Raw genomic sequence first — 25702 nt, 5'->3', positions numbered from 1 at the left:
TGTAGAGTCATATTTTATCCCTTTACCTAGTTTTAGTTAGTCCCATTTATATCAACATATCATTTTTGCAGAATTCCTAGTTCTTTTCCCTGCCAAGAATTATTAATATGGAAAATGCCCTCAGCTTTTCTTTCTGCCCTCTAAAAAAGGCACAATTTTAGCCAAAGACCAGGACAGACTCCAAGCATTTCTGCACATATCTTTTTTGAGTCCTTCCTTCACTCACTGCATGGACAATCTCAGTGAGAGAACCAGTACCTTGCAGGTGTTAACATGACGGATGGATGGACAGCACCATGAGAACCTTCTTCACGTAGCTCCTGGCTTAGGTAAGCCCGATTCAAAAGCCCTCCTTCTTCTTCACCTGAAATATCTTCTCTGACCTACCTCTCCCCTGACCACTGTTTCCAGTGAACACTAGCTTTTAAGCAGTTAGGCTTTATCAGTTGGGCTCATCATAACTGCATAACATCTTTGTCCTGCTGGAAGCTATTCAGCATCCAGAGGACCATCTTTATGCTGATAATACTAAAATATAAAATAATGCCAACAGCTGGTGCTACAAATGGCTTTTAAAAACGATGTTCATTCACTAAAATTCCTCTTGCTACTTTTGACATGAAACACGCAGTCTCTAATTATTCTGATCAAGACGGTGAAATACAAAAACAAACTTTAATTGTGTTTAACAGATATTTAATCAGGACTCACTGAACTACAGATTAAAGCTGAAATTCATAAACCATAATTACCCGATTGTCGCAATCTTTTGGTCCACATTCTCCTTCCGTCTGGGCGTCTGGCACCTTGCCCCGAATTTCTTTTACTGTCTTCTCAGCTTCGTTACTGTTCATGTTTTCCAGCAGAGATTTAGCACAGATTACAAAATATCTGTTCTTGGCAACTTTCTTCATTAGCTTTTTTTCCCCCTTGCAAAAAAGTTTCTATATTTTTTTTCTACTAGAGAAGCTGGAATAGGCACACGTTTAGGGTGATTTGATGACACAAACTAATTACACAGTTATCAGGAGATAACGTGGTAGCGATAACTGGAGTTACTATAGTCATCACGTAGGTATCCTGCAATTTCTCCAGTGTACTACGCAGCGTGTCCCAGTCACCATGTAATTACCTCACGTCATCGGGGCATTGTTTTATGGAAAATGCTTATCTCTCACCCTAACCAAACCTTTTCTGCCACATTTGGAAAAAATATACATAAAAGTGCAATTCTTAGTTCTCATTTTCAGTTCTGCTCATTCTCAGTAAGATGCCATGTGAATTTAGAGAAACACCTGTCCCCCCTTCAAAAGGGAGCAAACGGAGAGATTGCTCTCTTGTGTTTCACTCTACTCAGGTGAGAGAAGTAATTGCCAATAATACATACGTTTTCTTTTTTGTTTAAAAAAAAAAGTCAGGAAAGAAACAAAAATCTCATCACCACTACCCCCCAAACCACCCTATTTACTTAGGATTTGTTTGGTCTGGCACTTCCCCTACTCTTTCCTTTCAAATCTCAGTCACTCACATTTGTTTTTCCTAGAATTATGGTGTAAATCATTCTTAACAAGCTAGCTTAAAACTTCTCTCACTCAGTAGAAACACAACACGCCACCGTAATTGAAAGAGAGAACTGCAAGCTTGAATCTCTTTCTGCCCAGTTCTTTGGGGACCAGTCTTCAGAAGGACATGCCGAGTCTCCCTTGCCGTGTGGTGACCTCCGTGTCACACAGTTTGGATCACATCACAGACCAAGGCAAGAGGATAAAAAGGAAGCACTGGCAAAAGAAGAGAGGGTGGTTCCTTTATGTCCCCCCCCTGGGGGGGGGGGCACAATCCTCACGACCAAGGACGTACTTGCTACTTCTTTATCTCTGCTTGATAGCTTGCAGTCTGACCTCACTAAGACCTTTACATGTGACACGTCACCTGAGAGTTCCTCTTTAAAACAGGATGTAGTGGCTTCCTTTGTAGCACAAGTTGAAAGCTATTTCCAATTCTGCTTTTATTAGTCACCTCCCAATTTGAGAGCTACCCATTCAATTGCACATTTAGCCCAACTTGGGGTACAAATCACCTCCAGATTTAGAAGGGCCAGAGAAAAATTGCTATCCTATCCTGGAGCATTGTTCTTCAATCACACAGTCCCTCCAAACACAGTTGACAGCCTTTGAGATGCAAAATGCATCACTTTAATGTAGTAGAGGTCCCCTTCGCTGCGTTGCCAAATCTATTTAGCAGAATCTTCTTGGAATAATCTGTCCCTAGACCCGAGGATGTGCAGTGATTTTAAGCATTTTAAGCTAACGATAATGGTTAGTGCTGATAACAGATGTACCTGGCTGTGATGTGATCTATTCCAGTAGGCTTTTATGAGCTGTTCATTCCTATTGACTTAGCATTTTATGTCTCTGCTCTTGCCTGGTGTGATGGCTGCATAGGGGTGTCATGTGTGTATTTTCCTGATGTGTGATGGCTGCACGGGGGGCTGTGTGTATTTTCTCAGTGCAATGGCTGCACGGTGTTGAGTGTGTGTGCTGGCCTTGAGTTATAGCGGCGCACATTACTGTGAGCCTTTCTGTCCCATCTGATGCTTGCTCACAGGGTCCTATGTGCATCTTTTGCTTCATGCAATGGTCTCATTTGTTGCTGAACTAATGCTGGGCATTTCTAGCAGTTATCTTTCTACAGGGTCCTGGCGGGTTGGGGGGACAGGACTGCAGTAAAATCAATAAACAGTGCTAGACAGGCCCTTGTAAACATGAAATGACACCCATGCATAGATGCCTTCTCTGACTATGGCATGCTAAAATGCAAGGGCTGTTACCTTATTGGCATTGGTATACAATTTCAAAGGTCTCTTCAACTCTTTCTTACATTGCAGCCATTTGGGAGAGACAGAGACTGCTGCTGGTCAGAGGGCTTCTGCACATTACTCTAATAACACTGCTCAGTACGTTGTCCTACACACCAGCTCTTAAACTCCATCCTGACTTGCTGTGGTATAGTAGCTGATATCGTATAAGTAGTGAATATGCCTTTCATTTATTCCTGCAGTTTCACCAGGCCCTCCTCAGTTGCCCTCTAACTAACACACACACACACACACACACACACACACACACACACACACCCTCCCCTTGCCTCCAGTCTCCCTATATCCCTCCTGTGTTCACCATATCCCTCCTGTGTTCACCAAATGGAACTGACAAAGGAGAGAACCAATGAGGTTAAAGTCTTTTGAAACCCCTGGAATACAGATGAGCTGGGAGGCATCTGGAAACAAAACCAGACACTTGAAATCAAAGAGACAAGTAAATTACTATCCTAATCTAGGAAGAATAACTAAAGGTGTCAGTGGGGTTCCATTGATAGTACTTGGCCTGGGGCCAGAATGCCAAGGGTTCAAACTCCACACCAGCTTTGGGCTCAGGCCCAATACTTGCCACTGCAGGGCGCAGCAGCATGCACAGCAGTGTTAAAGGTCTCAGCCTTCTGCAGAGAGGTTAAGTCCAAGTCCGCCTGCCTGTCTGTCGCTGTGTCCTGCAAGGGTACACGGACCACCCTAGCTTCCTCTCTGGTGCTTTTTCCAGGCTGGGGAGGAATGAGCAGCAGGAGCAGTGGAAACATCAGCAGTATATAATTAGTGCAACGCACCTTCTCGGTGAGGTCGCTAGAAGGAAAATATGTGCAAGACAATTCAACTGTCCCCCCTCCCAACCACCCCACCACAACCTCCACAAAAAAAAAAAGAGAGGGAAAAAACCTGGTGTCTGTCTTAAAGATTCTTCCATCAATGCAAGAAGCTAAGTTTGGAAACGTAAAAGCATGTGTCTAAAAGAAAGGAAATGTTTTCATTGGAACAGCTTACATGTCTGGTGCACTTGCATAAAAACTATTGCATAGCATTTTAGAGCTAAAATTGCTATAAAATGCTTAATACAGTAAGAATAATTATGAGATTTTGCATGCACAGCTGGTATACAACTAAAGTCTAAGCCACAGATTCAATGAAGCATGGGAAAATCGTTTATAAAAATTCCTGGTATGCCAGTTTAACTCACCATCAACAGACTATCAACACTTCCTTCACTCTTGGTGGGAAGGGGAGATACTTACCTACCAAATGCTACAGTTCTACTCTCATGGATACCATTAGTGTTTGCTTCAAGGAATTCTAGTCATGACGTGCAGCAGCAATACACCATGGTATGAACCACCTGAATACAAGGCTTCATCACTAAGCACAGGAATTACGAAGAGAGTAAACAGTGTGGCAAAGACCCGCTGTGATCCTGTAGTGAGTCTGCAGCCTCTCTTCTCTTATTTCTTTACTTCTTCTTGTTCTTCTCTGCTTTCTAAGACGCAAATAAATCTTTAGGGAACTTCCTGGGTACTCTTGACCCCCTGGCACAGCTCAGCTAGTCTTGCTTTCCCTGGAGTGGCATCGAGAGAACAGAATCCTGCTTTCACTTTCTCTTCCAAATATCACTATTCCCTGTCCACCATTCTCTCTAGCTCTATCTACTATCACTTGAAAAGGAGCTAATTTGTATCAACTGTTAACAGTTAATGTTAATAATAATACAACATAGTTTATATATTTATTTGCAAGCAGAAAGCGAGAAAGAGAGAGAGAAAGAAAAGAGAGAACACACCAGGGCCTCCAGCCACTACAAAGTCCATACGCATGTGCCACTTTGTGCATCTGGCTTTATGTGGGTACCAGGGGGGAAAACACTGGCCAGGAACTGAAGAGATGGCATAGTGGTTGAGGTGCTTGCCTGCGGAGCCAAAGGACCCAGGTTCTATTCCCCAGAACCCACATAAACCAGATACACAAGTTGGCACATGCATCTGGAGTCTACTTGCAGTGGCTGGAGGCCCGGTTGTGCTCTCTCAAACAAATAAATTAAAAAGTTACGGGCTGGAGAGATGGCTTAGCAGTTTAGCGTTTGCCTGTGAAGCCTAAGGACCCCGGTTCGAGACTCGATTCCCCAGGTCCCACGTTAGCCAGATGCACAAGGGGGCGCACGTGTCTGGAGTTCGTTTGCAGAGGCTGGAAGCCCTGGCGCACCCATTCTCTCTCTCTCCCTCTACCTGTCTTTCTCTCTGTGTCTGTCGCTCTCAAATAAATAAATTTAAAAAAAAATTTAAAAAAAGTTAAAAAAAAACAATCCAAAAGCCAGTGGTTTCAACTGCTGAGCCATCTTTCCAGCTCAATATGGTTTATTTTTAATGAGAAAAATCAAATGTAAGGTCAATTAAAAGTCAAGTAAGACTGTATTGCGACCTTTTAGGCTGCATAGGTTAATGCCATAACAGGTGAATAATCCTAACCAGAGATTTTCTGGCTCTCCCTCGTGCCTCTTGGGTCATAAGAGGAACTGACAGCGTGTGCGTGTGTGTGTGTGTGTGTGTGTGTGTGTGTGTGCGTGTGTGTGTGTGTGCGCGCGCGTGCGCGCTTGTGAGAGAACCACCAGGAGGCCAGGAGGCTGGGGAACACAAAGGCAGCGTGGTACTTTGAAAAATGAACTTAACCAGGATCAGGGAACTCGGCTTGAGGACCGATCAACTTAGCTGCCGAGTGTTGTGGCATCACCCCATTTGTCAGCTGAGAAGTGAAGCTCTGGAACTAGAAAGTCGTCATCATGGTCCCTGCTAGCTCGGGTGCTCCTCTGTCCTCTCTCCTCACGGCATAACTACTTCCTTCAGCTAACACCTGGCAGCCCTGGATGAGAATGGTGGCTTCACCCGGAACCAGTGGAGTACAGTTATTCATACCCAGAGTGAAGTTTGGAACTCTTCTAGGACCTGCATATCCTAAGTTTTTAGTTAGTTCCTTTACGTTATGAAGGCATTTTCTTAGTATTTCTGTCTCTCCTTATTTATTGAATTCAATAGACATGTAATGAACATTTTCTGTATATGACACACAGGGTTGAACCTAAGAAGAACAAATGATTCTATGTTTCTTTTCACCATTCTAGGACTATAATAATATAAAGAAAATAGAAGAAATCATACTATCTGGCACAGTCCAACGTTCTTTTTTCCTTCCACAAAAGAATATGATAAGGCTTGGAGGTGACTCAGTGGATAAGTGCTTGCTGATCATGCTAGAGTACCCTAGTTCAATCCCCAGACCCCACATAAAAGGCTACATGCCTTGACAGCTTCTGTAATTCCAGAATGCTGATGGAGCTGGAAGGCCTCAACAGCAGAATTACCCTAACGTGAAGAAGAGCAAAGCAAGAACCCAGATGATGTCTCAGATGAGGAGGGCAGGTAAGGGCCAACCAAAAAGTTACCTTCTGATGTGGCACACACACGCACCCCACACTCACAGATAACAAATGAAGACTCACACAGGAGCATGCACACACAACACGCACACATGAATGTAATGACTTGAATTGTTAAAATTTATCCATTTAATTATGCACTTCACTAACAGGAAGGATATTGCTCAACATGCATTTCGAGGTTATTAATTTGTAATAAAGGGAGCAATCAGGGGGTGGGAGAAAGTAATAAAATACTCCCTTTTCCAGAATCTTGATACATTCTTAGGCTCACATCATTCATGATTCGTGTAAATAGCCTCTGGGAAAGTTTAGTATTTTTCTTTGTTTTACTTACCAAATTACTAATTGTCCCTTGTTAAGTGTATAGTAAATGCCGGGTACTTAAGATTCATTATCACATATTGAAAAATTTCTGCATTTTAGATATTATTGCCTTCCTTTTGTAGATATAAAAACTGAGGCTCAGAGAGGTAAAGTAACTTACCAAAGATAATTCAGATGGTGTATAGACTTGGGATTTAAACTTCAGGCTGTTCTTGTTTATGCTACATAGCTCTACAACCATTCTTTGGTTCTACATATCAAACTTTCTTTGAAAAACAATTCTGCTTTCATGCTTGACTTTAGTAAGCAAGGAAAGCGCTCTTTATACTCTTTCTTCATATTCATTCTTTGCATTATATACAGCACAAAGGAAACAGGAGAAGGTTAAGATCTTTTAAATAGATCTGGATCTCTTTTTATACTTATTTGCATTGAGATGAGTAATTAAATTTGGGGCTCTCAATCAAAGTAAAAGAATGAGCTATTTGCAATGCAAGCATTTGTTATTAATTGATCAGACATGGATAAGGTGTATTATTACAGCTATATTTGTGAGGTATGCTTTACACTGCTCTTCTGCATATTACTTGGTACTGTTTTTCATTTTCTTGCACTTTGGACTTTTTGTTTTGTTTTTATGAATTTAGTCACAGTTGGTAGTGTTTTGAACTTTGTAAAAAAGTGTAATACTAAGGAAATTTAAAAAAGAAAAAGAAAATATTTTCAAAATGATGTAAAAATCAAATCTACCCTTCACTAATTTGATTTGTAGAAAATGGAGAACAAAGTATTACAAGCAGAATGCTTTTAAATACATCCTAATTACTTCAATGTGCAAATGCACTGACTAAACAGAAGCATGCATTTAACACTTTGCACTTCAGTTGTGCTTATTCATCTAAGTTCTATAGATAGCAATTCCAGAAAAATAGGAGATAGACTGCTCTGTAGCCAGCCATTCCACAGTTATGGGGGAAAACTGTTGTTTCAAAGTTCAAGATTTCCTCTGAAGTCAGCTCATTTTTGTACAACATTATACAACAAAATAGCAGATGAATTGCTATAGATTCTCAGTTTTCTCAGTTGACCCTGTCTGTTCTATTCTTCTGTCTTCACTGGGGTGGGTGAGGGCATGGGGTAGCCTTGCTTTCCATAGCAAAGTCCCCTAGCAGCAAGCAAGATGAAATCTGAGGAGTGATGCCACACGGCTGGCATTGGTCTGTAATCAATTCTGGGATAGAATCACGATGCCAGGGTTCCTCAGAGGTTGGCTTGGGACCAGTTGTACTAGAATCACTGGGGAAGCATGTTACCAAGATAAATTTCATGGTCTTACCCCATACCAAACCAATTTAATGAGCTTCTCTTGAAGTGGAACCTAGGTCTTTATTTTAAACAAGCTGTCCAAGTAACTTTTGCATTAACAACACCTGGCTTATATATTTAGGCCCCCTGGTTGCATCAGTCAAAAGCCCAAGCTATATTTTCATATGCCCAGTCTTAGCAGTCAAGTGGCATTTGCAAGTACTAAGTTTTGTCTTAAAAATAACCCAAAGGCTTTACCAGTCATGATGTTGCTTGATATGTGATATCTCCTTAGTCTTCACTATTCCCATCTTTCAGATGAGAAAGCTGCAATTCAGAGAGACTTAACATCTTGTTATGGATATTACTCTAACGACTAAATGAGCTCTTAAGAACAATAACTAACTCTCAGCTTTGCAGGTAAATATGTTCTTCAAAGACGTTTGTAACTTATTATTACTACCCTAAAAGCACTTGCCTAGACGCTACTCAGATTGAATTGGATACAGAACTGTATCTAAATGACATGTTTCTTAGATTATTTTAGATACTAGCATCAAAAGTCTATTCTGTAATCATGTAGTTTGTCAGAACCTGAGGTAAGAAAGGTATGGGTTCTGCCTTCACTGCATGTAAGTTTCTGAAAGAGAGACAAGCTTGGTGTAAACAGCTCTGTCAATGTGGTCAATGGAAGCCTGGGGAGAGAGAGAGAGTACGTCATTCTTCTGGCAAAAGGAGAAGAGGATGAGGTCTGGACATTTTTAGTTATTTTGCCAGTGGCTAGTATAAGGAATTCAGATTTTTAAGATTACATTTTTACTTATATAGTATTGTTAGAAAAGAGAAGGGCTAATTGAGTTGTATATTTTGAATCGTTTAAACTTTATCTTGTTCATTCTTTCCAACTGGGTTTCTTTGATGGACAAAGTTCTGAGTACAGACACAAGCAAGTCATTATGTTTACTCATTTTTACACAGATCAACCAGCTGAGTGTATATTCTTGAGAAGAAAGCCTAATAAGTTTGCCAAGAGCACCTTATTCAACGTGATAGATGACTTTACAGTGACATAGTGACTGTCCTATACTTTGTTTATATATATTTCAATTTTCCAAAATGCTATTATTAGATTAACAATTAGCAATTTTTTATATAATAAGAAACTTTAGCAGTTAAAGATAATTGTAGACATACAAGATAATCTAAAAGATGGACATTTCTTTTTATGAGAAGATGATGTTCATGCATATAAATATGCCTAGTGCATATCAATGGCAGAAGACAATGATGTTGTAAATCAAATTAGTTTTTTTTTTTTGAAGTAGGGTCTCACTCTAGTGCAAGCTGACCTGGAATTCACTCTGCATTCTCAGGGTGGCCTCCAACTCACAGTGATCATCCTACCTCTGCCTCCCAAGTGCCACCACACCTGGCTTTAAATGAGGTTTTAAGAGCATCACAGAGCTGGGTGTGGTGGTGCAAGCATTTAATCCCAGCACTCAAGAGGCAGAGGCGGGAAGACTGCTGTGAGTTCGAGGCCACCTTGAAACTACAGTGAATTCCAGATCAGCCTGAGCTAGAGCAAGACCCTACCTCAAAACAACAACAACAAAAAAAGCACAAGCTGATCACATAAGGCAAGGTCTAGAAGGATCCTGCAAATAAAGGAGTCTGATGATGGAAACAAGACAGTCCAGGTCAGGGAAAACTGAGATCTATGTACCATTAAATATCAGAATATTAAACAAATTGAATTTAGATATGCATACTTTTCTTAAAATATCAAATTTATAATTTATTATCTAGATTATTTGTTGTTTGCTTAAAGCTTTTATTTTTCTCATTACAGTATACAAAGCTTTTGCAAAGTTTAAAAGGACAAATAAAATAAAAATTAAATTCATATAGAGATAACTGCTCCTAACATTTTAAAGTATTCCCTTCCACCATATGCAAGAAATTATTTTTTATAATCTGAGACCATGTTGGATGTACAAGTTTAGATTTTGGGAGTATATACTTGCAGTTACATTATTTCACAAGCATTTTCTAGTTAAAATCATTAAATGCTTTTAAGAACTGTATAATTTATATCTATCTAATAGGTAGACTATATATGCAAACACCTTTAGCTACAAAGCCATTTCTCTAGCCCTAATATGGATATTACATTATTTGCTTAATAATTTCCTAGAGTTTGAATATTTAAGATTGCATTTTCCTTGTTTTTTAATGCCATTGTAATAAGCACTTGTGTGCAGAGATCTGTGTCTGACGCTGCATTTCTTAGAGGTGGATGCCTTGAAGTCAGAAGATGCACTGCTAGAGACAGGTTCTTGGCAATATTAGTTTGTAGAAAATTTTGTCAACTTACACCTTCACCATAAGTTTATGGTAACTGTTTTTCTGTACATTTGCTAGCACCAGGATTTCTTGTTTTTTAAAATAAGTCTTGGAAAAGTTATAATGCTTGTGCACATGTTTATTAAACATTTATATTTCCTCCTTCATGGCTTTTAAAAATATTCTTCCCAGCTTTTATTATAATTACATTTTTTAGTATTTTTAGTTATTTATTTCATAGGACAGAGAGAATGAATAGGCATGTCAGGGCCTCTAGCCACTGCAAATGAACTCAAGATGCATATGCTACCTCGTGCATCTGGCCTATGTGGGTTCTGGGGAATCAAACCTGGGTCCTTTGGCTTTGCAGGCAGATGTCTTAACCACTAAGCCATCCCTCCAGCCCCTCTGTCATTATGGATTGTATCACTGTGGTCTGAATTCTCCTTATCTCGTCTTAAATAGTGGCAAAAGCTTGCTCATGTTGATCCATTCTGCACATTGGTATTCAAAAGTTCTTCTGAAAATAATGTTTTTCTCACACCAATCCTGATGAAGAACCTACCACAGTCCCAAGGTTTTTCTCCACCGTGTTCTGAGGAAAATTCATTGCATTCTTGGCTATGGCCTTGTGAATTTTCTTGACCAAATTAGGTCACTACTAAAAGGGCTTTAAATGTAATTCAGTTTTTGTCTGAAGATATTTCTACATAGAGGCAGGAACATACAATGCAGAATACTAGAATACAAAACAAATCTGAAAGGGGCTGGAGAGATGGCTCAGCAGTTAAGGTGTTTGCCTGCAAAGCCTAATGATCTGTGATCAGTTCCTTAGTACTCACATAAAGCCAGATGCAAAGAGTGGTACATGTATCTGGAATTCATTTGCAGAGGCTAGAAGCTGTGACACACCCATTCTTTTCTCTCTCTCTCCTTGCAAATATATCAATAAAATATTTTTTTAAATATGGAGATAGAGAGATGGTTAGTGGTTAAGGTGCTTGTCTGCAAAGCCTAAGGTCGCAGGTTCAAGTCCCCCAGAACCCATATAACCCAGATGCCCGAAATGGCGTATGCTTCTGGAATTTGTTTAAAGTGGCTAGAGGCTCTGGCATGCCATTTTGTCTCTCTCTGCCTATTTCTCTGTCTCATAAAAATAAATAAACAAACATAAAAAATATATTTTAAAACTCTGAAAGGGCTTTATAGAACATTAATCCCTACTCTCTATATTTATCATGGGGAAAAAAATGGGCCCATGTATTTCCATGAATTACCTGTGATCATGTAAGGAGTTAAATGTCAAAGCTAAGACAAGAAACCCAAATTTTTGATTCTCAGTTCAATGGATTTTAAAAAGGGAATAATAAAATCATTTTTATAATTTAAAGAATAGAAACAGCTAGGAAGACAGTTTAATTTCAATCTGTTGTTATGTATGAAAGATTATTAAAATCATGCCACATAGAAAGCTTGAGTGTTCTTATAACACGAATAATATGTACTTCTTATAAATCAATCAAATGTGTCATTAAAATTTCCATAAAATTTGCACATCAGCAAATAACCCAGTTTATAATTTGCTTTTTCCTTGCTATTCTACATGTTTTCCTTAACCTGCTACAATGGAAGCCAAGTATTTTTATTCTACCATGTTGCAGATCCTCAGTAAGATTCTGGACAATATCAATGAAAATGGTAATTTCTCAAAAGAGTCACCTATAGAATTTCCTTTAACATAGTTGGGAGATTTTAAAGAACTACCTATAAAAATAAAATAATAGGAATCACTTAAAATACCATCATTTCAATAGCATACAACATGAGATTTTCTGGAAGGACTCAGGCTAATAGACACTAATATGATATACTTACTGCTATTTAATTACTGCCTCAGAGATTCAAGAATCTTATAGTATTTTCCAAATAAAAATTTAACAGGGGCTGGAGAGATGGCTTAGCAGTTGAGCACTTGCCTGTGAAGCCTAATGACCCCAGTTCAAGGCTTGATTTCCCAGGACCCACGTTAGCCAGATGCACAAGGGGTGCATGTGTCCGGAGTTCGTTTGCAGTGGCTGGAGGCCCAGGTGCACCCATTTTCTCTCTCTCTATCTGCCTCTTTCCCTCTCTGTTGCTCTCAAATAAATAAATAAAAATGAACAAAAAAATAAAAATTTAACAGTAGTCACTGAATTAATTGTAAAAGGGATTTGCCAAATAAATTCATTATTTAAAAATCAGGGAGGAGGAAATGGGGAAATCAGTGTGAGTGGGACAAAACTGAAGGGAATGTTATTGCTTACAAAGGACCGAATCACAAAGCATGTGTTTCCCTAAAAAATAAATAAATAAATAAAAGAGCATTTATTAAATTACATAGGAGTAGAGAGATGGCTCAGTTGCTAAGACACTTGCTTGTAAAGTCTAAGAACCTGGGTTTGATTCCTCAGCACCATGTAAAGCCAGATGCCCAAGATGGTGCATGTGCTGGAGTTCATCTGCAATAGCTAGGGGCCCTGTCACACCCATTATTTCTCTCTTTCTCTCACTAGTCTCCCTCAAATAAATAAATAAAACCATTAAAAAATTAATCCAGGCCTGGTGGCACATGTCTTCAATCCCAGCACTCGGAAGGTAGAAGTAGGAGGATTGCCATGAGTTTGAGGCCACCCTGAGACTACATAGTGAATTCCAGATCAGTCTGGGCTATAGTGAAACCCTACCTCAGAAAAACAGCAACAACAATAACAAAATTATATGGTAGTTACAGAATTCATGTTTTAAATGAAATAGTAAGTCAAGGGAAGACTCTAAAGATATCTAAGCTGTTTATTTTTCTTTCTGTATACAAATGTGTATACACAAAACATACCCATTAACTTACCATGTACTAAATATTCTTTGTATAGGACATCTTTACTACCTACAGTAAGTGATGTCATGGCTTTTGGTTATCCTCCCTACTGATGCATCAATAAGAATTAATATTCTATACCTGACATATATTACAATGAGAAAAACAACAAAAGAGAACTGAGTGACAAGAAGAGATTGAAAAAAAAGAACATCTTAAATTTCTAACTTCATGAAGTTTGTAATTCCATTCATTTGGACAATTAAAAATATCCTTGGGGGGCTGGAGAGATGGCTTAGTGGTTAAGCGCTTGCCTGTGAAGCCTAAGGACCCCAGTTCGAGGCTCGGTTCCCCAGGTCCCACGTTAGCCAGATGCACAAGGGGGCGCACGCGTCTGGAGTTCGTTTGCAGAGGTTGGAAGCCCTGGCGCGCCCATTCTCTCTCTCCCTCTATCTGTCTTTCTCTCTGTATCTGTCACTCTCAAATAAATAAATAAAAAATTTAAAAATATATATAAAAAAATAAAAAAATTATCCTTGGATAACTTTTTAGAAAAAGGAGTAACCAGTACTAGAAGAATATTTTATGCTATAAATTTTTAAAATGTTATATTGAGAACAAGCAAAATGTTAGTCATATACCAGAGATGGTAGAGAGAAAGAGGGATAGAGAGAAGACATGAGATAGAGTCAAAGAGAAAGAGAACAAGAGAATGAACCAAGGACCAGAAAAACCTAGAAAATATAAAACAAGTAGGGAGGTAAGACCAGATACAAGTTTTGTAAAAATAGAAATTCCCTAACTTATCACAATAAATATCATAAGATAAATAATCCCACAGAATCTTACCATAAGATAGTAGTTTAAAGACACTAACCTTATAGTAGTGAAAACAAGATTCAAGTATTTCTGTCATTTAGTAGTTATAAGCATTTTACTTAAGTAGTTTATTTAGCCTCTTTGTCTGGATTTTATACTGTGTGCATTAGAGGGAGTACATTAGAGGACTGAATATAATACATGTAAAGCTCAGGGCTGGAGAGATGGCTTAGCGGTTAAGCACTTGCCTGTGAAGCCTAAGGACCCCAGTTTGAGGCTCAATTCCCCAGGACCCACATTAGCCAGATGCACAAGGGGGCGCACATGTTTGTCTGCAGTGGCTGGAGGCCCTAGTGGGCCCATTCTCTCTCTCTCTCTATCTGCCTCTTTCTCTCTGTCTGGTGTTCTCTTATAAATTTTTTAAAAAGTAAACAAAATTTTTTTGGAAAACAATCCACGTACAGCTCAGTGTATAGTGCAACTTTACATTCAAAAATAACTATAATTTATATCATTACTTTTTAGTAAATGATGTATCCATGTAAAAGACATAAAATTCTAAGCAACATATATTGTTAAGACGCAACCCTCAATAAAATACATAATATTAAAAAAAACTAAAGAGCAAAGTCAGATTCAAAAGTATGATGATTATCTATGCCCAGAAGTGAAATCAGGATATGGAAATGGTGCTGAAGCCAAGTCGGCAGGGGCCTAGCTCTTTGGAGCAATGAGATAAAAGAGGTTCATGTGTAACCCACCTGACCCTCGCTTATTCCATCAACAAGAGGCTGCTAAAACTTTGACCAATTGCCACCCACTTATTATATGGGGCTACAGACCCTGGGAAGTGGGAAGTATAAGACAGCTTTATGATAAAATATTCTTATAGAGATGACACTGAGCTGTCATTGTTATGATTGTATTGGGGGTAGAAACTCAAGGATACAGACAGAGGCAACTGTAAGGTAAACTATTCAAGGACTGTGAACAAAGAAAAGCAAAAGAAAAATGAGACACAAAAATGCCCCATGGTCCACTTTAACCTGCAAGATAAAATTCAAAAACAGAACAAGAACTCTAATGCCAAGAAAAACAACAAAAATCAGTAACTGTAAGTGTACTTCTGCTAATTGTGATTTAAACAATTATATCACAATGTCCTTAACATGAACATGTTTGCAATGTTCAAAAGTAAAGCAGTCATATCTTTAAGGCATAGACAATTACTAAATAAAAGCGAACAAAGCAACAAAATAATAATAAGTAAATAAGATAAATAAATAAGAAATCGTTTTTTAAAAAAAAATGTTCCTTGACAATAAAATTACTATAGTTAGAAAAAGTTAAGAAAGGACTACTTTAAAGAGAGAATTAAATGAGTTATTGTGATGACTAAAATTGTCAACTTGATGGAGTTTAGAATCAATGTAAAGTAAATATCTGAGATAAATAAATTAAAGTGGGACACCCCACTCTGCTTTCAGACTACAGTTCCCTGTCCCTGCTGCCATCCCCTTCAAGTTGAGCGGACATGAATCTTGAACTGTGAGCTGAAACAAATCCTTCTCTTAGTTTTTTTCTTTAGGTATTTTGTTACAGCAATAAGAAAAGTAACTAATATTGTTGGAAAGCAATCTTAAGGAATTAATTCAGAAAAATGATTTTTAAAAGTATAAAATGTTTTTAGAAAATGAAATAGTGGTTTAGATATGGCAAATTGATTCAGAAATATCCATAGATCTCCTGTAGGAATTCCAGACAAGAAAATGGAGATATTATCACAGAAAATAGTTTAAAATATCAAAAGTGGTTTAATTATAATATATATACATATAATATACATGTATATATGTGTATGTATGTATGTATATATGTGTATATATATACATATATACATGTATATATGTATATGTGTGTGTGTATATATATATATATATATATATATATATATATATATATATATATATACACACACATACATATACACATACATTTTAGCATGAGCAATAAAGAAACAGGTAAGGCACTGTAGATTTCAATACCAGTAGTAAAATCTTGGTACTGGATAAATTTATAAAAGAAATTTTAAATTGAATTTCTCTTTAATTAAGACCATAAATAAAGCATTTCTTCTTGTTACAATTAATTTGAATCATGGATAAAAATTAAAAAAAGAGAAAATGCATTTAGATAATAAAAATATACTCTCATAATATATGCACATACTTATCTGGAATATATCTCAAGCATTACAAACAAACCCAAATAGTTATAAAAATATAAATTTAACAAAACAACAGTCAAATATGAAGTAGAGCTAATAAGAAAATTAGAGAAATATTTGAACCTGAATTTTTTTAAATAAGTTTTTAAAATTAAATAATTGATGGGTGTAGAGGTGGCTTAGCAGTTAAGCGCTTGCCTGTGAAGCCTAAGAATCCCCATTCAAGGTTTGATTCCCCAGGACCCATGTAAGCCAGATGCGTAAGGTGGTATATGCATCTGGAGTTCATTGATAGAGGTTGGAGGCCCTGGTGTGCCCTTTCTTTCTTTCTTTCTTTCTTTCTTTCTTCCTTCCTTTCTTTCTTTCTCTCTCTCCCTCTCTCTCTCTCTCTCTCTCTCTCTCTCTCTCTCCTCTCTGTTGCTCTCAAATAAATAAATAAATAAATGAAAATAAATAAAATTTTAAAAATTAAATAGTTGCTTAATGTAGAAAAAGGGAATGATAAAAAACACTATTGTAACAAAGTAGAATGAACAAAATAAATGCTAATAAAAACACAAATATGCTGAATAGCACAAAGAAAAAAATGCAAATAAGCAAAATCCAAGGCAAGCTTTTAGAAAAACTAAAAGTAACAGAAAAGCAACTAGTAAAACAAGGCTAAGGCTCAGATAAACAACGGTAGTGGTGCTGAGGACACATGCATACATAATGCATTCTTATGATTTCTATTTTTAACCTTCAATTATTAATACCTCATGTCTCTAAGTAATTCATATAGCATGACAGTTTCAAAATTAGAAAAAAATCAAAGGTTACTCAATTTATTTTATGAGCCTATTAATACTAGGACACCCAAAACTCTGCAATAACAGTCTAATAAATAAAAATTAAAAATTAAAGAGTAATTGTCCATAAAAATACGTAATGAAACTATTAGCCAATAATCATGTGAGTGGAACCACAATATTTAACCTCAAATTATACTACAGAGCCATAGTGACCAATACAGCATAGGACTCGCACAATTACAGACATGTAAGCCAGTGGAATGGGACAGAGGGCCTAGAAACAAGTCCACACAGCTACATCCATCTGAGCTTTGACAAATCAATCAACAAAATACATGGGGGGGGGGAATAACCCACCACATCCTCTTTAAAACATGTTACTGGAAATCCACATGTAGCAGAATGAAATTAAATAAGTATCTCTTACCCTGAACAAACACCAAGTAACAAAACTATCAAAGATCTAAATATGTGATCTGAGACTTTAAAACTTTTAGAGGAAAACATTTAAAAAAAAAAAAACACCTTAAGATATAAGCATTGGCAAGACATTTTTGGAAAGGACTCTTGTGGCACAGGAAATAATCCCAACAATTGACAAAGGGGATTCCATGAAATTTAAATCTTTGTATGAAAAACCAACAATCATTACAGGGAAGAGGCAGACTACACAATACACAAAAATACTGTGCCAACTCATCACCAGGTAGTGGCTTAACACCTAGAACACATAAAGAAGTAAAGAACTAAAACTCCAAAACATACTTCCAACAACAACAAAAATAGGCTAAGGAACTGAAATGACATTTCACAACAAAAGAAACACAAGTGGTCAAAAAATATTTTAGGCCTGGAGAGACTGCTCAGCAGTTAAGGGTCTTGCCTGCAAAGCCTAAAGATCCAAGTTCAAAATCCCAGCACCCATGTGTATCTGCAGTTCTTTTACAGTAGCTAAAGGCCCTGACATGTCTATTCTCTCTGTAGTAGGGTACTCGGGAGACAGAGGTAGGAAGGTCACCTTGAGTTCTAGGTCATTCTGAGACTACACAGTGAATTCTGGGTCAGCCTGGGGCAAGACAAGAGCCTACCTTGAAAAGCAAAATAAAACAAGCAAACAAAAAAGTTTTTGAAAAAAATGTCCAACATCTTCAGCTGTCAGGAAAATGCAAAACAAAATTAAAATTGCTTTGAGATTCCATTTTACTCCAGTTAGAAAGCCTATCATCAAGAAAACAAATGACAAGAAATTCTGGTGAGGATGAGAGTAAAACAGAGCCCTTATTCACTGTGGGTATGAATGTAAACTGGCACACCTACTATTGAAAATGGTGTGAAGGCTCCCCCCTCAAAAAAACCCCTAAAAATAGAATAGCAATATGACTCAGCTATAAAACCCCCGGGTACATACAAAAAAAAAAAAAAAAAAAAAAAAGACCTACCACAAAAATATTTATTGTTTTTGTTTATTTTTATTTTTATTGATTTGAGAGCAACAGACAGAGAGAGAGGCCGAGAGACAGAGAGAGAGAAGGAGAGAGAGAATGGGTGTGCCAGGGCCTCCAGCCACTGCAAAAGAACTCCAGATGTGTGCCCCCTTGTGCATCTGGCTAACGTGGGTCCTGGGGAGTCGAGCCTTGAACCAGGATCCTTAGGCTCCATGGGCAAACACTTAACCACTAAGCCATCTCTCCAGCCCTGTTTATTATTTTTTACTCACGATAGCTAAAGCAATACTTAAAGACTAAGCAGATTTTTTTCTAGGAATTTAGGAAATATTTAATAATAATGAAATTATAAAATTTTTAGGAAAATATACGGATCTTGAAAATATTACACTAAATGAGGTAAATTAAGCTCAGAAAGGCAAACATTGTGTGTTCTCATACGTAGATCCTAACTTTGACTTTTTAGATACGTATGTATGTTGGAATAAGATTAAGTACACACCTGGAAGCTGAATAGTGGCCATGAGGAATGGGGTGTTGCTTAAGGAAGGGGATAATAAAACACGTGTGATATGAAAATAGAGGGGCTTGGAGCGTAAAAGTTTAGGTGAAGAAAAAGGCGGAGAGTTGGGAGGACAGGAAGGGCTGGGGGCATAAACTAAAGATGCCTGAAGAAGCCATATGGAAACCTATTTCTTTGTCATCTAGCTAAAAAAAAAAAAGTAAAAAAATAAACGGTTGAAACAAGAGTGCCCTGTGTAGGTGGACAATGCTGCTTCTAGGAGCCATAAGTTACTGTGGGAAAATCTGAGTGCCAGAGGTAGGACGCTTCCCAGGGAGCTGTCGGTTCAGGGAGGTCACTGAGGCTCACTTAACAAGACAGGCTATTGCTACGGCTTTTGGTTGCTCATCAGAGCTTGATGGAAAGACCCTACTGCTGAAGACACTATTTGTTTCTATTGCAGGGCGCTGAGAAATCAAGCTGGAGCTGAGCTAGAAGCTTCCTCCCTGTGCTGGAAAGTGTTTGGCAGGGTGGTGGGGAGGAAAGTCATCAACAGTTTTGCTCAGTGGTGGCTCCTGTGATGTACACAACTGACCAGCCAGAGAAAAAAAAATGTACCCATTAATGCAACTGTTACTGGGTAAGCAAATGATTTCTGATTTGATTTGAGGATCACTCCATGGGAGGAAATTCATGTCTACTATGGAAAAGCTAGTCAAAAGCCCGTATCTGGGAGAGTCTTGGGCTCTTGGCAGGAAGCTACTATTGTTTAAATAAATGGATATGTTGTATCCATCAAACTGCCATCGAAATATTTATCTTTATGCCCACAGATCAGTGCTGTTCTCACCTTTAGTCAGAGAAGTTTCTTCTTGCAGTTGATGGTGACTCAAAACTCATCAGTATACTGAAGAGACTCAAAACACATCAAAGTGCTGAGAATAAGTAAATGATGAGTGCCCAGTGCTAAATTAAACATTTATATCAGTCCCTTGAAGGTTCAGAGAACTCTGCAGAAAACTGGGGCAAAAAGAATGTATAGCTGGGCAGGCGTGGTGGTGCATACCTTTAATCCAGCACTTGTGAGGCAGATGTAGGAGGACTGCCATGTGTTAGAGGTCACCCTGAGACTACATAGTGAATTTCAGGTCAGCCTGGGCTAGAGAGAAAACCTACCTCAAAAAAAAAAAAAAAAAAAAAAAAAAAAAAAAAAAAAAGAACGTAAGAGCCAAAAGATGGGGAGAAATGCTATCTTTTGTATTGTATTCATGACCTCGCACAGACGGTTGTTATGTGAACAAGACTGTACTACTGGACTCATCAATGTTCCACCATGGATGATGTAAGAGGAAATGAGGCCCCCATGCCTCCCTGAGGAGTTATGTAGACACTCAAATTGCACATGTAAGTCTCCAGCCATGTTCATGCAGGTAAACTTAAGTAAAGTCAGTGGTTCACACAAATATGCAAGAAGAAAAAGACATGAAAGTAGAAAAGGGGCTGGAGAGATGGTTTAATGGTTAAGGGGTTTGTTTGCAAAGCCAAAAGGACTCAGGTTTTATTTCCCAGGACCCATGTAAGCCAGATGCATTTGGAGTTACCCATGTAAGCCAGATGCATTTGGAGTTCGCTTGCAGTTGGAAGAGGCCCTGGTATGCCCATTCTCTCTCCCCCTGTCTCTCCTTATGGGCCTCTCTCTCTTTCTCGCAAATAAATAAATAAAAATGGAAGAAAAACTCAAAGAACTACTTGGGAAGAAGAGGTTTGATGGGAGGAAGTAGGGGAACAACAAAAGGTAATAAAAAGAGATTATGATGAGAATGCATTATGGACATGTATAAAGTTGTCAATAAAATAAACCAACGAAATATAAAAAGAAATGTTTGACTAAAGAAAATGCATTACTATAATGTAAAACTAACACAATAAAGGAATATTATACTTTGGTTCAGAAAATGCATTACATATAATTTAACTAATATTGCTGACTTGAGATACCTAGCCAACTATGTATATGGTAGAAGTTTCCTTAAGATAGTAATTTTGTTTTGTTAAAATCCCGTACAGGGCCTGGGAAGACGGCTCAGTTGGTAAAGTATTTGCTGGGCAAATGTGAAGATCTGGGTTCAGATCGCTGGAGCCCAGGTAAAGTGGGCACATGTCTCTGAGAACAGCACGTGGGATATGGAGACAGAGAATTGTTGAGGCTCACTGGCGAGCTAGACTGGCTATGTCCAAGTGCTCCAAACTCCAGGAGAGCTTCTGTCTCAATTAATAAAGTGGGGCTGGAGAGATGGCTTAGCGGTTAAGCGCTTGCCTATGAAGCCTAAGGACCCCGGTTCGAGGCTCGATTCCCCAGGACCCATGTTAGCCAGATGCACAAGGGGGCGCATGCATCTGGAGTTCATTTGCAGTGGCTGGAGGACCTGGCATGCCCATTCTCTCTCTCTCTCTGCCTCTTTCTCTGTCTGTTGCTCTCAAATAAATAAATAAAAATAAACCAAAAAATTTTTTAAAAATTAATAAAGTGGAGGGAAATACTAGAGGGAGACACCTGACATCCATTTCTTGTCTCTACACATATGCACACACATGCACACATCCCTGCACACACGTATACAGGCATGTATACCACACACACATAAATACACACCGAAAATCCCATGGAAACATTACCATAATGTCTTCATTAAAATAAAAAAACAGAATAATATATTCCTAACACCATGACTTCTACTTAACACTATGTAGAAGTTAGTTCACCTCCAGAAACCTTGCTAAATCCTATTATTTATAATAGCTAAACTGGTAATTTTCTTAAGTTTCTCCATGGCCATGTATATAATCACCAAATAATGTGTTTCTCTTAAAAGGAAACTTTGAAATGTTCATTTCCCCCCTGTCATATTGCATTACTTTCCCACCCAATGTTAAGGAAAAGTATAAAAATCTAGGCTGTTTGAGAGGCACTTTAACAAAATAGGCTCAAAAATTTGATGGTGAAAACTATAAACATTTTTAAAGAGCATGAAAGAAGGTGTAAGTATAGCAAAATAGTTACTTGTAATTGCATTAATTTGAGAGAATGATTATCGGGGAGAAAAACTGACATTTTTATGTGTCATTCTATTGTTATATAAAACTTACGTAAAGCTCATTCAGTGAGAATAGAGGTCAGAACAGTTGTGCTTGGTTTTAGTCTTGTGGAGGCTTTGGAGACTATTAACTACAAGGTGCAAGATTCTCCCTAGGCATTGTAAACGGGATTCATCATTGATTGGGTGCTGCCACACAGAGCTGTCAGCTCATTAACTACACGTCTAACTTGTCCATTTCACTGTAAGTTACTAGTAGTGGAGAGAAGCATAGCAATAGGTTCAGGAGCAAACATTCCAAAGTATTAAGATTTGTTTAAGACTTCTGTTTTTTTAAGTTTTTCTTTATACTATTATGTGCTTGAAATATTTCACATCAAACATTATCACTGTCTTTCTTAAGCTGGATTAAGGCAAAGGAAAGTGACATCTTCGCTTCATAGTCCCTGACAATAGATCCTAACATTCTAGGAGTTAACAAGCTCTTCGTAGCCAAAAATACTTACAAACCAACCATTTTGTTGAATTGAGAACATTTGCAGTTTATTTCTCTTAATGTCGAATCTTAGCCTTTCTTAAGGAGGGACCAGAGACATATGTTGTTGATAGAAACAGATGCTACTAGCAAACAAAGATTACCCGTCTAGGTTTCTGGGCAGATGCAACTGGGCATGCGTTGCCAAAACTTTCCTGATAAGAATCAACAGGTGACTTGGCATCGACAGAGCTGTTTGCTCATGGTTCTCACCTCTGGTTTCAGAAAACAGAAAGAAACAATACCTTTTCAACGCTGCATCTCAAGCCGACTATATGGAAAGCAAGGTTTATTCCAGCCAGTTCTTCTCTCAGAACGCGGAGGAAAAGCTGCAGCTTCTGCTACTCTCGCCACAGCCACGGTACAGATGTTTGGAAAATGCAAAAACAGAAATGAAACAAAAAGAAAACCCTCAAAATAAGTTTTGCATAAATGAAAAATACCATATAATTATCATAGCTTTAAAAAGGTAAATACATATTTTATTCTTTCCTCTCCTATTAAACAAAAAGAACCAAAACAAACAAAAACATTGATGTTTGACTTAATCAGTGTTTTGCTGAAGCTAACAATTACAAGGATCAACTCCAATATGCCTAAAAGTGAGATTAAAAAACAGATTTCTATTACTCTGAAAAACAACTATTTTATATCTAAGAATGGTCAAATATGACCTGCTTAAGCAAATAATTACTAATGGAATAGACCCATTAAAAATGTTTTAAGGTACAATATGGGAAAAAGGTGATTCTTCAAAACCTTCTAAGTAGGGCAAATAAAGTTAACTGAAATAACACAGGTTCCTTATAGTACTTGGAGAAAATATAGTTTAGAAAGACCTTCAAACTACTCAAATGTGCATTCCTTATTTCGCCCAGCCAGTACTAAGCACCGGTTACCACAGTAGCAAATGGTCTATTAGATTTAAGCACATGGATGCAAATTATTAAAAGGAGATTTTTAAAAGAAAGCTATAAAGAATGCAATGTAATCACTGAGGGGGCGCTACCTAAATGGAAACCCAGATGCTGGTTTTGGGCCTGGCTTTGGCCTTCATCTTGGGCATGTGATTTCCTTTAGACAACTTCTTTGAGTTTCAGCATTCACACCTTCCAGGTGAAAGTGTCACAAAGTCACCCTGATCAAAAACTATTCTGAAATTTTATAAATCTAATGAAATTAATCCCACATGAGTTTTCCCTTCCCTTCTTTGTTAAAATGATCATTAAGTAAATATATATTAAAAACATGTGTACACATATAACTAATTAGTTATTCTTCTGAATAGAAAGAGAATATTCCTTTCATTCTTCTTTTTTGCCATTATCTATTCCCTAATGTGTATCTTAAAAAAAGAGTTCCTATGAAAATTATTTTTAATTTTTTTCTGAATCAAAAATAGCATATCATTTCTTTGCCATTTAAGTTCTATTAAGAAAGAAAACAACAAATACATATGGATATACTATTAGGAACTTTACAAAAGAAAGAAAAAGGGGCTGGAGAGATGGCTTAGTGGTTAACGTGCTTGCTTGCAAAGCCAAAGGACCCAGATTCGATTCCCCAGGATCCACAAGGGGGCGCATACATCTGAAGCTCATTTGCACTGGCTGGAGGCCCTGGTGTGCCCATTCTCTCTCTCTCTCTCTACCTGCCTATTTCTCTATCTCTCAAATAAATAAATAAAATAAAATAAAATAAAATAAAATAAAATAAAATAAAAATATATTGAAAAGAAACAAAAAGCCAGTAAAAATACCATTAAAAATTCAAATTGGCCAGGCATGGTGGTGCTCACCTTTAATCTCAGCACTGGGGGGGCGGGGGGGAGGCAGAGGTAGGAGGATTACTGTGATTTCAAGGTCACCATGAGACTACATTGTAAATTTCAGGTCAGCCTGGGCTAGAGTGAGACCTTACCTCAAAAAAACAAAAACAAGAAAAATTCAAATTGTTCCTTAGCATATTTCCTTTCTTGGGAACTTCCAGCCACCGCCTCAGCTTATGCTGGCCTTCCTGAGCTGGTGCCCGGCTCTCACTACACAAAGGACCCTCTTTTCCCACCCTTTCCACCTGTCCTCTGAGGCAGGGGCTCCACAACGCAAAGGGATAGATTACAGCAGCAGATGCGAGTAACACATTTTACCTGGGAGACATACTGTGGTCAATTTCCCAAGTCTACACAAACAAGTTCAGGCCCAACATAACTCTGCAAGAAGTTTGGATGCCTATGGCTGAGCAATGACGATCATTTTCAGTCACTTTCACACAGCAAGACTTTAAGAAATGAAAGCAAGTTAGGCACCAGCCAGAAAACACATGGAGAATGAGTTTTGCATAGGAATGCTCAAACCAGAACAGACACCGTCAGTGTACCCCTAACTCTCCTGAACAGTCTAGAAGGAACACATGGCACCTGGCACCTTGATGAGAAAGAGAAGTTGAGCTTTATGACAGGTGAAAATCTTGGGGGAAATACTCTACTGATCCTAAGGTACTATTCCTGGAGGTGAGGGGCAGGCTATGTTCTTATTACAGGTTCCGTCAGGCTTTGTGTGCCGACAGGACAGGATCCGCTTGACAGCATGTGCCCTCAGGGACCACCTAATGTGTGGCCCCCTGAGAGGAGGAGGGCTCCTTGCTCACACAGACAGGAGGCTGCCCAGCATGTGAACACTCCCTGCTGGCAACTGGGATTAGAAGTAGACTGGTGGTGTCTTGGAGGACTTCTAAGGCTCTGATTCCTTTAGACAACTCTGGGTTATCATGCTGAATGAGAAAGAGGTAAGGGAGGCAAGCAATATGAGGAACTCAAGAAGTAGCAGAAAACAAAACAAAAACAAAACAAGCCAATGTGTCAAGCTGGCATACATAATTCACACTGAAATTTCCAAACTGTTAACATCTCTTAAAGCATTCATAGGTGTTATTTTCATGTCTGGAAGGGCTGGATAGAGAATGTAGGAGAAGACCTTCCCTTGTGAACAACCTACAAGAACACTTTTGGGGACAGACCAGGTATGTTTACAACACTGATGTTTTACTAGGGAATTCCTCTGTAACTCTCACAGAACTGCCTGGCATGCCCAGTATGCCGCCACATTTGCCTGAGCCCTGAACAAGTGGTCTTGGTCACTTTAAACAGCCAGAAGCA

The 25702-nt window shown here is 38.3% G+C and overlaps 1 protein-coding gene across 6 annotated transcripts in view; it reads right to left on the bottom strand.

Annotated features, from left to right (window-relative positions):
• The window catches only part of Zbtb20 (zinc finger and BTB domain containing 20), a 770503-nt gene that overhangs the window by 245409 nt on the left and 499392 nt on the right, over window positions 1–25702 (bottom strand). For all 6 annotated transcript variants that reach the window (XM_045146702.1, XM_045146709.1, XM_045146703.1 and 3 more), the window contains one exon: window positions 22794–22889. The gene's annotated coding sequence lies outside the window, so the exon portion shown is untranslated. The remainder of the gene's footprint in view (window positions 1–22793; window positions 22890–25702) is intronic.

The sequence above is a fragment of the Jaculus jaculus genome, chromosome 4, assembly GCF_020740685.1.
Source record: "Jaculus jaculus isolate mJacJac1 chromosome 4, mJacJac1.mat.Y.cur, whole genome shotgun sequence".
NCBI lineage: Eukaryota > Metazoa > Chordata > Mammalia > Rodentia > Dipodidae > Jaculus > Jaculus jaculus.
Note: the sequence above shows the minus strand (reverse complement) of the source record. Positions and strands in the feature narration are given on the sequence as shown.